Genomic DNA, 14,642 nt, shown 5'->3' on the forward strand with positions numbered 1-14,642 from the left:
TAATTTAACCAAGGAAGTGGAAGATCTGTATACCAAAAACTATAAAACATTGATGAAATAAATTGAAAATTATACAAATAAATGGAAAGATATTGTGTGTTCATGGAGTGGAATAATTTATATTTTGTAAACATTCATATTACCCGAAGCAATCTACAGAATCATTGCAATCCCTACAAAAATTCTAATGTCATTCTTCACAGAAATTTTTAAAAATTCTAAAATTTGTATGAAGTCACAAAGACCCCAAATAGCCAAAACAATCTTGACCAGAAAGAACAAAGTCAAAGCCAGAGGCATCACACTACCAGATTTCAAAATATATTACAAAATTACAGTAATCAAAACAACATGGTACTGGAATACAAACAGACACATAGACCAACAGAATGGGACAGAGAACTCAGGAATAAACCTATACATCTACAATCAGTTGATTTTTGACAAAGATACCGAGCACACACAATGGGGAAAGGACATCTCTTCAATAAATCATACTGTGAAAACTGGACATCCACATGAAGAAGAATCAAAATGGACCATTACCTTATCCCTTATAGAAGAATCAACTCAAAATGGATTAAACACTTAAACATAGGACCTGAAACTCTAAAACTACTAGAAGAAAACCTAGGGGAAAGTTTCACAACATTGATCTGGGGAATGATTTCTTGGCTATGATCCCAAAAACACAGGCAATAAAAGCAAAAATAGATAGATGGGATTGCATCAAACTGAAAAGCTCTGCACAACAAAAGAAAATCTCAACAGAGTAAAGAAACAACCCACAAACTGGGGAAAAGTATTTGTAAATCATACATTGGATAAGAGGCTAATATCTAAAATATACAAGAAACTCAAACTACTCAATAACAAGAAAACAAATAACCCAGTGAAAAAACTGGCAAAGAATTTCAATAGACATTTCTCAGGAGAAGACATACAATGGCCAACACATACATTTACTAAAATGCTCAACATTCCTAATTATCAGAGAAATGCATATTAAAACTACAATGGGATATCACCTCACGACTGTTAGATCGGCTATTATCAAAAATATGAAAGATAAGTATTATCAAGTATGTGGAGAAGGAACTCTTATACACTGTTGGTGGTACTACAATTAAGTGCAGCTATTTTGAAAAACAGTATGAAGTTTTAAAAAAATAAAAATAGATTTACCATGTGATCTAGCAATTTTACTTCTGGGTATATGCAAAAGAATTGAAATCATATGTTAAAGAGATGTCTGCACTCCCATGCTCATTGCAGCATTATTCACAGTAGCCAAGATATGGAAACAACTTACGTTTCATCAACAAATGAATGGATTTTTTTCAATGTTGTGTATATGTATGTGTGTGTGTATATATATATGTTATATATATATTTGTATATGTACACTCACACAATAGACTACTATTCAGCGTTAAAAAAAAATCTGTCATTTGGGACAATATGAATGAACCTAGAGGGCATTACGTTAAGTGAAATAAGCGGTCGGGCATGGTGGCTCACACCTGTAATCCCAGCATTTTGGGAGGCTGAGGCGGACAGATCACTTGACGTTAGGAGATCGAGACTAGCCTGGCCAAGCTGGTGAAATCCCATCTCTACTAAAAATACAAAAATTAACCAGGCGTGGTGGCAGGCGCCTGTAATCCCAGCTATTTGGGAGGCTGAAGCAGGAGCATTGCTTGAACCCAGGAGGCAGAGGTTGCAGTGAGCCGAGATTGCGCCACTGCACTCCAGCCTGGGCGATAGAGCAAGACTCAGTCTCAAAAAAAAAAAAAGAAAAAAAAGAAATAAGCCAGGCATGGCTTGACAAATACCCTACTTTTATGTGGAATCTTAAAAAGTTAAACTCATAGAAAGAGAGAGTAAAAAGGTGGTTACCAAAGGCTGGCAGTGGGTGAGAGTGTGGACAGGGAAAGGAGAGATGTTCAACTGATACGAAGTGTCAGTTAGGAATAAGTTCTGGTGTTCTATTGGACAGCATACTGACTGTAATAATAATATATTGTATATTTCAAAATCTCTAAGAGAGGATTTTAAGTGTTCTCACCACAAAGAAATGATAAATATTTGAAAAGATTGATAATGCTAATTAGCCTGATTTGATCATTCCATAGAGCATATATGTGTCAGAACATCATATTGTACCCCATAAATTTATACAATTCCTATTTGTCAATTAAAAATAAACTAGAATTTGGAGGCAAAACACACACACACACACACACACACACACACACACACGTACCCAGTCTGTGTTGCTTAATGAGCTTTTGTAATCATTTATAAGAAAAAAAGACTTAGACTAGTATAAATGTTAACAGTTCTGGATCTGAGAACATGGAAGTTCTAAGTCACAGTCACACTACATCCATACTTCATTGAAGAGTCCTTTCAACTTCTTGCTAAAACTTTCAGATGCACTCTTTTCCTCCTCTCCATCCCTTCCCCCACCAGATCTCCAGTGAAATGCAATACTCATGTGTGTTTTTGAGACTCAAAACATAGTGTGCTGTAAAATCTCCTTCTGTGTCAGTGGATACAAAAATAACCACTTTAATTTTTATCGATCCTCCTATTTTCCCCAGATACTATTTCCCTCTTCACCAGGAGTGGGACAATATGTTATGCAAACAACTGAACCCTGGTAACTTGAGTGTCTACTGTGACAGCCATTGGCAACTTTCATCAGATTTGTAAGATTCTTGTGGTGAAGTGAATTATAGCTGAATTCCCTTAATGTTTCAAAGTTGAATTCTCACTTAGGTCAATGGTTCCCGGACTCCAGATTTTGAAAATGAAATTTCAAAAATATGTGGGGAACCAGCATGTTTGCCAGCTCTTACTTTTGCCAAATAAGGACTTAGGGAAAATAATGTTCGCTACTATCAACATTGTTTCACAAAACAAAGAACTTTTTAAGGACAAAAAAAGTAGGCAAAATGTTATCTTGGCTTAAAAAGGGGTGGGGGAGAAAGGGTCATCATTTCCAGAGAATTGATAGTAACAGACTAATTGCATCAGTCAGAAAGTCTATCAGGAAACAGATGACACCCTCAAAAAGTTAAAATATTTCAGTAAAGACAATTTACAGAGATATGAGCAACAGCAAGAAACCATTGCTCCCTCTTAGTTTGAAGGGGTGAGAAAAGGCAACTGTGTTTCCAGAGCCAAGTATGAGCCAGAAGGGATGGGAGCTGGAGTTGCAAGAAACTCAGCCACTGCCGGAACCACGATGAAGAAGGGAAAGACTTGGGTTAAAACTATGATACCTGTCTCCTCCATCTTGCCTAAACCTAACTGGAAATCAGAGCAAGGAGGTCTGAGGATTATAGTCCATAAAGTCAGCCTCCTGGAGCACAAACCAGGTCAAAAATGGCAGAAAAATTGAATCGTGGTGGAATCCACCAAAGCATGTTAATGTGGGATCTGACAGCATAGGGTCAGTCAGAGGAAAGGGTGTGCGTGTCATATCCTTTTTTTCTTTTTTTCATTTCAATTGGAGGAAAATTACAAGAGACATTTTAAGATGTAATAGTGCTTGTAATCATATGCTTGATACATTTGTCAGTTAGGAGCTCAATATCCAATATTGTAACATCAAGTGGTGCTCAAATGGGCAACATGTTCTAGTACTTTATTTTTATCATGCTCATAATTAAAATTTTGACTTCACATAGGTACAAAATGGAGGCAACACGCAACACTTTCATTTAGCTCAGGACATTTTGTATGAATTAAGGAGTACCAAAATATAACAGCCACCACAGGTCAGGGACTTCTACTGCAGAAGTTTCCAGTGCTGCACATTGACAGCACTTGAGATGTTTAAAAAATACTGATCCCTTCTCACACCTTAAAAATTCTGATTTAACTGGAATGGGGTAAAACTTGGAATGGGATTTTATTAAATAAACTTTTTATTTATTTTGAAAGATTTAGATGTTCAGAAAAGTGATAAAGATAGTAGAATTCCCATATACTTCACACCCAATCTCCCCTATTATTTCCACCCTATGTAAGTAAGGTGCATTGGTCATAATCAGTGAACCAATATTGGTACATAATTTTTAATTGATGTCCATACTTTATTCATATTTTATTAGTTATTAACCTCACACTGTTTTTCTGTTCCAGTATCCCAACCAGGATGCTGCGTTACTTGCAGTCAGCATGTTGCCTTAGACTGCTCTTGGCTATGACAACTTCTCAGACTTTTCTTGTTTTTGATGGCCTTGACAGTTTTAAGAAGTACTGGGGACCGGGCGCGGTGGCTCACGCCTGTAATCCCAGCACTTTGGGAGGCTGAGGTGGGTGGATCACAAAGTCAGGAGATCGAGACCATCCTGGCTAACACAGTGAAACCCCGTCTCTACTAAAAATACAAAAAATTCGCCGGGTGTGGTGGCGGGCACCTGTGGTCCCAGCTACTCCGGAGGCTGAGGCAGGAGAATGGCGTGGGCCCGGGAGGTGGAGCTTGCAGTGAGCCGAGATTGTGCCACTGCACTCCAGCCTGGGCGACAGAGCGAGACTCCGTCTCAAAAAATAAAAATAAAAAAAAAAGAAGTACTGGTATTTTGTACAGTGCCCCTCAATTGTGATTTGCTTAATGCTTTTCTCAGGATTACAGTGTGGATGTTTGTTACATGAAGAGGAAGACCACAGGAGTGTAATTTCCATTACATCATACAAGACTACATACTATCAACATGACTTGCTACTTTAATATTGACCTTGATCACTTGGCTGAGGTAGTGTTTATCAGGTTTCACCCTTTAAAGTTACTCTCTTTTCTGCTTTCCATACGGTACTCTTTGGAAGGAAATCACTATGCACAGTCCATGCTTACGGAGTAGGAGTTATGTTCCACCTCCTTGAGGATGGAAGAGCTTCACAAATTAGTTGAAATTCTCCCGCACAGGAGATGTATCTTTTTCCCTATTTGTTTACTTACTCAACTGTTTATTTATGTCAGTGTAGACAGGAATATTTATTGTATATATACCTGAATTATAATCCATTGCTACCTTATTTATCTTATTGCTCAAATCGTTCTAGCTTAGGCCATTAGGAACTGCTTATATTGGCTCTAGTCTCCCTTTGATGTGCTCCATCATTGTGTGTATTAAGTACTTCTTTCTTTTAAGAAACTACAACATGCTCCAGACTCATATTGTATGTTTCCTGAGAATCAGCCATCTCTCCAAGGATTCCTGGTTCCTTTTATTGGAACAAATAGTATTAGAAACAAAGATCTGACTTGTTAGGTGTATCCTTGTATCTTGACCTCTTCAGCAGACAGAGCAAAATGTGTGTGTGTGTGTGTGTGTGTGTGTGTGTGTGTGTAGCTAACTCCTGTATATATACATATCTATAAATATTTCTATATGTAAATGTCTGTACCTATAATAATGTAAGCGTGAGTTCATACTGATGTCTCTAACTCTAATCCATAACCGTATGAATAATTCTTGCCTTCTCCCCATGCTTTCCTGTAAGCTCCCACTTCAACAGTGAGAAACCTGGCTCCTGCTAGCCACATTCCATTTACTTAATTCTTCAGTTCCAGATTAGATGTATGATGGTTTCAGAATTGTTAACCTGTTCCCCCATGGGAGACTTTATCAACTAGATTACCGTGCTTACATACAGTTCTTTTTCCCTTTAGTCTTACAATCTCTGCTCATTTCCAAAGTTATTCAGGCTAGCAACTTTTTCTGCCAGTCCCTTCAGTGAGGTTTTATCATACATTTGTAACATTGTTAATTGTTTAGTCATGTTCTATATTTCACCCTGTGACGCTCTGACCTCAGAAATAATTTTTTTTTTACAATTTTCATACATTAAGGTTCACTCTGTACTGTAAAGTTCTATGGGTTTTGATAAATGCATGGCGTTGAGTACCCACCATTATGGTATCATGCAGAATGGTTTTATCACTTACAAAGAATATCCTTTGTGCTTCACCTGTTCAACCTTCCTCTCTCCCCAAACCCCAGTAATGTCTGATTTATTTGTTGCCTCCATAGTTTTGCCTTTCCAGAATGTCCTATAAATAGTGAAATCATACAGTGTGTAGCCTTTTCAGACTGGCTTCTTTCTCTCTGTCTCTCTCTCTTTTTCTCTCTCCCTCCTTCATCTACACCCTCCCCCATTTTGCCTGCTTACCCTTCTTTTTGTATTAACTTCACTCTGGGGACTGGCTTTCTCTACAAGTTAGTCCCCAGTAGCTCCATAGCGCCTCCACCCCATTCTCTCTGACATGTTACTCTCCCCCCAGGCTCTATACATTTCAGCCCCATTGGCTTTTTGATGTTATCTCTTGAACATGTCAGGCACAATCCCAAATCAGAATCTTTGAAACTTGCTACTTCCTTAACCTGGGATCCTCTGCCTCTCCTCATCTTATTCAGATATTTGCTAAAATTTCAGCCTCACAATGAAGCCTTTATAACTATAAAATTGCAACTTTCTATATGATTTCTCTGACTTTTCTTCTCTGTAGCACTTAGTTTGATCTGACATATATTTTACTTATTTATTGTTATTCCCTTTCTCCATCCCCTAGAACATCAGCTCCACAGGGAACCTATATCCTCAGCACCCAGAATAGCATCTGGACCACACTACTCGCTAAATCAGTAACTAAAAATTGCTGTATTTGTTCTCTAAACTACCATAAAAAAAATGCCACAGTCTGAGTGGCTTAGACAGCAGAAATGTATTTTTTCACAGTTCTGGAGGCTGAAAGTCCAAGATCAAGGTGCCAGCAGGTTTGGTTCCTCCTAAAACCTCTCCCCTTGGTTTACAGATGGTCATTTTCTCAAATGGTCTTTTCTCTGGGTGCACACATACCTGGAGTCTCTTGGTATGTCCAAATTTCCCTGTCTTATGATGATATCATAAGACATATTACGTTAGGGTTCACCTTAATAGCCAAATTTCAATTTAATTGTCTCTTTCAAGGCCCTACCTCCAAATACAGTTACATTCTGATGTACTAGGGGTTGGGGTTTCAACACAGAAATTTTGGGAATGTACAATTCAGCCCACAAAAATTACCCTTCCAGTGGGCAATCATTTCCTCTTGTTTTCTGTAAGAAGGAAACAAAGATGAGGACCACTGATTATCTCATATAACGTTCACATTGCTAATGTTTCCTTATTAAATACTCTTACTCTCTTCTTCAAAAGTAACATTTGTTAAATATTTTTGAAAGCTCCACCACCTCTAATGCAGTTCTAAAGGAAAAGCTAAGGGAAAATAGTCACATTCGAGAATACATCAGAAGACCGTATCTCGAATATCCTCCTTGGACTCTTGTATTACACCTGTTTTATGATTCATATATTTGACACTGCCAAATTTTAGTTTTCCTCATTATTTAAATAATTGCTGAGAGAAGGGAGCCTGAAGAAACCTAATATTTAAGGGAGAGGCAAGAAATGGGAACGCTACTGTTTTGGGTTGGATTGTATCCCCCTAAAAGACGTGTTCAAATCCTAACCCCTAGTACCTGTGAATGTGACCTTATTTGAAAATAGGCTTTATGCAGATGTAATCAAATTAGGATGAGAGATCACTGTTGATTAGGATGAGACCTAATCCAATATGACCGGTGTCCTTATAAGAAGAGAAACAGACACAAGGTTTTCCTCCTTGTGTCTGTTTTTCTTTTTTTTTTTTTTTTTTTTTTTTTACTAGGCAAAGAACTTTATTAACCTTTGTTTCAAACTTGATTCCCAGGCTTCTTTGGCTTAATTAGCTGCAAAGAATGAATTGTGTATAAGCAAAAACTGAAAAGAGCTGCAGTGTCCAAGGGGCTTGGGCTTAAAAATATTAGAGATCTAGATTTTATCAGATCCATAAACAAAAATTTCTTTAAAAGCAGTCATAATATAAAATAGCAGCTCCCAGTAACTTCTTCAAGTTTTATCTTCAGAAGTTGACTCAATTCAGTTTACCTCATTCTTGGAAGCCTCATCAAAATTCTCCACAAGATCTGGAACTTCATCATCATCATCTTCTCCAGTAGCAAGTGGTGCTTTTCCATCCACAGATTGTTTGGGCAGAGCTTCGGCCAGTCTCCTTAAACTAGTCAGACTATCTGTGCCAAGCTGGTTTAAGATGCTGGGTAGCATTTCTGTCAGCTGCTTCGTCTCAGCATGGCCTGTAGTGGTGAAAGTGTTCGCTGCCAGAGATGCCTGAACTTTAGGGTTGTTAAAGTGGATCACTGTTCCTTGGTTTGTAAACATACTCACCTCTTCAATACCGGAGATATTGTTTACCCCTAACTTCTTTAAGGAGAACTGAAGTTTTTTATCATCTGCTGTGCCTGTTCTATGAACCACCTTCTTTCTGCGAGCAGTTCCTTTCCCACCAAAGCACGCTTGTGCCTGCAGTTTGGCGAGTTTTTCCTGGTTCATGATTGTTTCTTTCATCTTGTCGGAGCGAATAAGGGGCCGCGCAGGGGGACTAGGGTTGGTGCTCAAGGGGTCTCGGGTGGACCAGCTGAGATTAGGCGCACACACGCGGGGACGCAAGATGGCAGCTGTGTTTCTCTTCTTGTAAGGACACCAGTGACAGAGGGAAGACAGTCACGTGAAAATGGAGGCAGAAATTAGAGTTATGCTGCCACAGAACAAGGAATGCCTGAGGCTACCAAAAGCTAAAAGAGGCAAGGGATATTCTCCCCTAAAGGCTTCAGAGGGAGTATGGCCCTCCCAACACCTTGATTTTGAACTTCTAGCCTCCAGAATTCTGAGGTAATAAATTCTTGTTGTTTTAAGTCACCCAGTTTGTAGTATGTTTTAAAGGCAGCCCTAGGAAATGAATACATTCACCGAGAAGACTGAGAAAGAGAAGCCATATAGGTAGTAAGAAAACCAGAATGTGTCAGAAGTCAGAGGAGGAAAATGGATGGAAAGTCGCTTGTATTGTCAACTATACTATGCGGGTTAAATAATATCTAAATCAGGAAGTGTCCACTGATTTGAGCATTATACAAATGTATGGAAGTTTATTATTAATATTATAAAGAATTATTAGGCAATTCCAGAAGAAGAGAAATAACTTCTGTCTGAAGAATTCAGGAAGACTTCATAAAGGGCATGACATTGATGCTGGAATTTAAAGAATAACATTTCAAAGTGCAGAAATGGAAGGTATAGTTGAACAACATGGGGGTTAGGGGTGACACCTCATGCAGTAGAAAATTGTATATAACTTTTGACTCCCCAAGCACTTAATTACTAATTACCTACTGTTAACCAAAAGCCTTACCAATTACGTAGTCAATTAACACATATTTTGTATGCTATATTTATTATATACTATATTCTTACAATAAGTTAAACCAGAGAAAAGAAAATGTTATTCAGAAAATCATAAATTAGAGAAAATATACTTACTATTCATTAAGTGGAAATGGATCATCATAAAGGTCTTATCCTTGTTGTCTTCATGTTGAGTAGACTGAGGGGGAAGAGGAAAAGGTAGGGTTAATCTTATCCTCTCCAGATGACAGAAGCAGAGGAAAATCTGTGTATAAGTGAAACTGCACTGTTCAAACCCATGTTGTTTAAGGGTCAACTGTATTATAGTAAGAGGGGAAAAGTGAATGAAATTGTGAAGGAAAAATACTTCAGAACATATTGAGGAAATGGACAGTATAAAGGAGATGTTATTTGGGGCGGTCTGTATTAGTCTGTTTTCACACTGCTATAAAGAACTACCTGAGACTGGGTTATGTATAAAGAAAAGAGGTTTAATTGACTCACAGTTCCACATGGCTGAGGAGGCCTCAGGAAACTTACAATCATGGCAGAAGGTGAAGGGGAAGCAAGGCGTGTCTCACATGGCAGCAGGAAAGGGAGAGCAATGGGGGAAGTGACATACTTTTAAGCCATCAGATCTCTTGAGAACTCACTCACTATTATGAGAACAGCATGCAGGAAATCCACCCCCATGATCCAATCCCCTCCCACAAGCTCCCTTGCCCGAGTGTGGGGATTACAATTTAACGTGAGAGTTGAGTGGGGACACAGAGCCAAACTATGTCAGGGTCAGATCATGGATGTCCTTAAATGCTATGATAAGGAATCTGAACTCTTTTCTAGAAAATCAGAAATGGCACAGTCTTAAATGTAAGTTAGGAAAGTTGTGTGTAAAATTTTATACAAATACTGGGGGTAAACAAACATTGATGAGCTGTAGACAAGGAAGACTGGGAGGTATTAAATGCCTGAAGAAGATGTCTGCAGATTTGATCCCACGTGACAGTGGGAATGGAAATGTGGTTCCTATTTTTGAGGCCCTAACACATGCCAGGCCCACTACTGATTGCATTATATATGTTATTATACTAAACCTGACAACATTTTTCCATGGTGGGATTTATCCTCCTAATTGTATATTTGTGAAGGCTGGGACTCAAAGATATTAAGTATCTTACCTGATTTCACATATCTAATAACGGTGGGGCTGATATTTATATCCAGAAATTTGGTATAATTTTAGGCTCCTGCCTCATCAATTTGCCCTAACCCAACCCAACCTATAGCTCATGTTGAAAATTTTGGATTATTCAGAAAATGTATTAAATGAGGCTTTACGTATTTTTCCATTTTATGCCACCCACCCCCACACCCCTAAAAAGGAAGAATATTTTGAAAACTCAGGAATTCTCTTTGGGAAACTTGCTGTATTCTTGACTTACAATTAGTTTGCCATCTATTTCCCCCCATCTTTCCTATTTCCTAAAATACAGTGTCTCACTATTATAAGCATTTAATAGCTTTCCTTTTCCTACTGGCACCAGAGAACATAAAGGGCATTTTGACATAGTAAAGAAAAGTGCCCTTTGAACTCTCTGTAAAGTGAGTGCTGCTACTCAAGTGTACATTGGTTTTCCTTTTAGACTAGGATCACTTAGTATTTCTCTGTCAGAGACTCGCTGATGGCCGTTTACCCTTGAGACATACATGAATGAACCAGACAATGTTCTGATGATACTGAATTGGAAAGAAAACTGTGCCTTGATTCCTGCTTGTAAGATTATTGACTCAAGATAAAGATGCAAACTTTTAAAGAGAACTTTCTTCTGTGTTTGATAAAAGAGGAATCGAGCTATTCTTCAATCAGCTTTTAAAGAAAACATTCATTTATTTATTTTTAAACAGTAAAATATGATGGAGTCAAGCATATACCTGGGTATTTAAATAAATGATCAATGTCATTGCAAGGTAACTGGCTTCCAGCTTTTGAGAATTTAAACTAAACTAAAAACAGGAGAAACTGAGAATTAGGAGGGAAAAGGAACAAGGACCAAATAAATGCCTTTCCTTCTTCTGTTTATATAATAAATGCACTTATTGTTGCCATGGCAAAAGAGCTAGTCTATTTTTTCCATTCCTCTTTCTCTACCCATTATTATATCCAACACCAGAAAATGTCATATTTTGCCATCGTCATTCTTGGGTCATTATGTTTATCCATCTACTCTGCATTTACCACTCTCCTTTACAGTTTTTTTCATAATAGTATTTACAGAAAAAAAAAAAGTGATTTCAGGTAAGGGAAGTGGCTTCCAATGCAGTTAGAGAAAGAAGAAAGCAAAGAATGATGGAAAGAAAAGGGGGAAAGCCCTCAGCAGTTATTTAGCCAGCGGGGAACCTTCCTAATCTTGTAAAGCCCTTCAGCTCCTCAAGAAAAACCTAAAAATACCATTTAAAGCAAATTCTACCTTACTGATAAGCTAAGTCAACATTATAGGGGTCTATTTTGGCCTTCTAAACACAGACAGCCATAATGATGGGGGTCATATTCTCCTTCATCTTTATTGGGCTTAACTCATCAAAAAGCAAATTCTCAATTAGGGAAATTAATAATACAACTATCCTACAATATGCATACACCATATGGAGTATTTTGCTCAATTCATGATGCCACATTTTATCAGGGACAGTAACACACTAACATGTTTTCAAAAGATGGCAAGCAAGGTCTTGCAATCACATTGCCCCATTCATTAGTTCATCTGCGTATTCACAAAACATTTCTTTTTTTTTTTTTTTTTTTTTTTTGAGACGGAGTCTCGCTCTGCCACCCAGGCTGGAGTGCAGTGGCCAGATCTCAGCTCACTGCAAGCTCCGCCTCCCGGGTTTACGCCATTCTCCTGCCTCAGCCTCCCGAGTAGCTGGGACTACAGGCGCCCACCACCTCGCCCGGCTAGGTTTTTGTATTTTTTAGTAGAGACGGAGTTTCACTGTGTTAGCCAGGATGGTCTTGATCTTCTGACTTCGTGATCCTCCCATCTCGGCCTCCCAAAGTGCTGGGATTACAGGCTTGAGCCACCACGCCCGGCCCACCACAAAACATTTCTTAAGAACATATGATGTGCTAAGCACTGATTTAACTTGAATTTTTTAAAATAAGACTTTATCCCTACTCTCAAAAATTTCACATTTCAGTCCTGTCAGGCAAAAGGCAGTTGAATAAATAGGTTAGTTTTGTTCAGAAAAGAGAAGACTAAGTTTGATAAGCTGTCCCTGAGAGAAGAGCAAATGCAGGAAAATGCCACAGTCTGTAGAAAACAGTCAGTAAGGGTGAGATAAGTGTTTTCATCCTGTTTATATGTCCTGAGGCTTGAGTGTATAAACAACCCACTCATAATGTTCTTTCTCTCTCATTCTCATTCCCATTCCACCTACGATTAGGGCAAAGGGATGAGGTAGCCTGCCTTCCCTTTCATAAATCCTTCAGTTGCAGACCCTGACATTCATGTAAAAGCAATCCTGCAGGACAAAGTTACTATTGGACAGCTCAGGACAGGAAGGGTGTCTAGCCTTGAACAATCTAGGAAGAATCCAGCCAAGTAAAAACTTGGATTCTGCCTTCGATTATCTGAACAGCTGTCATGTGGAATAAGAAACAGACTAGATGGACACAAAGTTAAAACAAAACAAGTTGAGACAAAAGAATGGATATTATAAAGAATAAGCTTTTTCCTGAATTTTTCTGAATTTGCTTTTCTTGCAGGGTCGGCTCTTCAAACTTAGTCCTCTCTTTTCTGAACAAAAATTACGCTGTTCATTCAACTACCTTTTGCATGACAGGATTGGTATGTGAAAATTTTTAGGGTAGGGATAATTTTTTCTTAAAAAAAATCAAGTTAAATCACATAATATGCTTTTAATAAATGTTTTGTGAATACATAGCTGAATTAATGAATGGGGCAATGTGATTGCAAGGCCTCGGATGCCAACTTTTGGGAAAAAAAGAAAATTTTATATATATATACATATGTATATGTATATGTATATACATATATATATAAACTCTAGAGCAATGCTTTGCAAATTTGGATGTGCACATGAATCACCTGGAGATCCTGCTGAATGTAGATTCTGATTCAGGTCTGGAATGAGGTCTGAGACTCTTCACTTCTAAGCAGCTCCCAGGCTGTATGGATGATGCTGCTGGTCCTAGGACTACATCTCAAGTCACACTACTCTAGAGTTATCTGGCAATGGGGCTTATTAAGACATACTGGGTTGCCAGTCACTGGAAATATTTAAGCAGATGTTACTATTTCTCAGGAATGTGATAGAAAGGGTATAGATTGTGAATAATAGAGAAAACTGAGTGTACAGTACACATGAACTTTCTTATAATCTTTGCAATTTTTCTTTAGATCTAAAACAATTCTAAAGTAAACGTGTTTTTTGTTTTTGTTTTTGTTTTTGTTTTCTGAGAGAGGGTCTCACTCTGTTGCCAAGGCTAGAATGCAGTGGTGTGATCTCAGCTCACTGCAGCCTCAACCTCCCGAGCTCAAGACATCCTCCCACCTCAGCCTCCCAACTAGCAGGGACTACAGGCACGTGCCACCACACCTGGCTATTGTTTCTGGTTTTCTTTTGTAAAAACAGGGTTTCACCAACTTGCCCAGGCTGGTCTCGAACTCCTCAGTTCAAACCATCCCACTGCCTTGGCCTCCCGAAGTCCCCGGATTATAAGCATGTGCCACCACACCTGGCCCTAAAATAAAAGTTTTTATTGAAACAAATTTTCTCTTAAGCAGATAATTATCTTTGGGGGAAAGTATTTATTGTGGCTTTTTTAAAAAAATTGATTGACACATAATGATTATATATATTTATGAGATACATCTGATATTTTGATACATGTATATACAATATGTAATGATCATATCAGGGTAATTATGATATCCATCATCTCATTTATCATTTCTTTATATTTGGAACATTCAAAATTCTCTGTTCTAGCTGTTTTGAAATACACGATAAATTGTTGTTAACTAGTCTTCATACTGTGCTATAGAACACTTGAACTTTTCTTCCTAATTAACCACAATTCTGTACTTGTTAACCAATGTCTCCCTATCCTCCACTCCCCTACCCATCCCAGGCTCTGATAACCACTATTCTACTCTCTAATTCTATGAGATCAACTTTTTTAGCTACCACATATGAGTGAGATCTTGTAGTGCGTGTCGTTCTGTGCTTGGCTTATTCCACTTAACATATATCCTCCAAGCTCATTCATGTTGCCACAAATGACATGATTTATTTCTTTTTTATGGTTGAATAATAGTCCATCATAT

At 38.2% G+C, this 14,642-nt stretch overlaps 1 pseudogene; it reads right to left on the bottom strand.

Moving 5' to 3' along the window:
- Nucleotides 1–7,701: 7,701 nt before the first annotated feature.
- LOC103224667 (transcription factor BTF3 pseudogene) lies at nt 7,702–9,319 on the bottom strand (annotated as a pseudogene).
- Nucleotides 9,320–14,642: the final 5,323 nt, after the last annotated feature.

The sequence above is a fragment of the Chlorocebus sabaeus genome, chromosome 20, assembly GCF_047675955.1.
Source record: "Chlorocebus sabaeus isolate Y175 chromosome 20, mChlSab1.0.hap1, whole genome shotgun sequence".
Lineage (NCBI taxonomy): Eukaryota > Metazoa > Chordata > Mammalia > Primates > Cercopithecidae > Chlorocebus > Chlorocebus sabaeus.